Here is a 1,196-nt window from a genome sequence, read left to right as displayed (position 1 = left end):
CCCCCCCCCCCCCATTTGGAAGACAGCATTCTTAATTTCCTATGGAGTCAGAGGCATATTTAAGGATACATTATCTTCTTCAGAGAACTTAACAGGAAGATCAGCAAGAATTTCATCTTGAAATTGCTGAGGATGGGTGGAATAAAGACTTTTGAAATATTATATGAAAGAATCTCCAATACTTTCTCTATCAGTTAGAACAGTATTCAAGGAGTTCTTTATCCAGCTAATAGCATTTCTTTTTCTTCTAAAGAGAGTTACTCTATGAAAATATGGTGAATTTCTGTCACCTTCCAAGAGCCAGACTTCTCTAGATTTGTCCTTCCAATATAATTCCTCCAGGTTGTACAGATATTCCAACCTGGCTTCCAGTCTAGAAGTATTACTAGTATCAGTAGGATTAAAAGTTTGAAGGCCAGCTAATTCTTTTCTAATAGTTGATATATTAGTTTGTATATTACCAAAAGAAGACTTATTCCAATCTCTTAGGACTTTCTTGGTGCTTAAGAGCTTAGCTTTAAGTTTGTAGGAAGAGGGACCTACCACATTAACAGACCAAGCATTAGCTATAATATCTCTACAAGTAGGATCCTCTATCCACATAGCCATAAAATGAAAAGGTCTAGGCATACTAATATCCTCATAGTTAAACCCTATATGCATGGGACAATGGTCAGAAGAATCCCTAGGAAGGTTATTGACACAAAGTTTAGGAAAAAGATCTTCAGCAGTTTGATTAATAAGACATCTATCTAATCTTTCAAGAATCAAATCAGGACCTTGTTGCATATTAGACCAAGTAAATCTTGGTCCAGAAAAGCCAGGATCATGGAGATTAAAGACAGAACAAAAATTTCTAAGATTTTCAAAATCAGGGTCATCTACTTCGAGGCCACCATTTTTATCTTCAGTACCTAAGAGGGCATTAAAGTCTCCTATAAAGAAAACATGTTCATCTAAAGGGACATTTCTATTGACATTGTTGTTCCCAAAAGGCTTGTCCTAGACTACTGTTAGGTTCTCCATACATAAAATGAATATGACAGGTCTTAGAATGGATTATATCAGTAGTAGTAACATAGATGCCCCTCAGACTGGAGGAAATAATGTTGAGGTGAACTTCCTTTTTCCAAGCAAGGGAAAGACCACCACTTCTCCCAACACTTGGAACATTAAAGGTACAGGGAAATCCCATA

This window comes from Papaver somniferum, chromosome 3 (genome assembly GCF_003573695.1).
Source record: "Papaver somniferum cultivar HN1 chromosome 3, ASM357369v1, whole genome shotgun sequence".
Taxonomy (NCBI): Eukaryota; Viridiplantae; Streptophyta; class Magnoliopsida; order Ranunculales; family Papaveraceae; genus Papaver; species Papaver somniferum.
The sequence above is the reverse complement of the archived record's forward strand: the minus strand, read 5'-3'. Positions refer to the sequence as shown.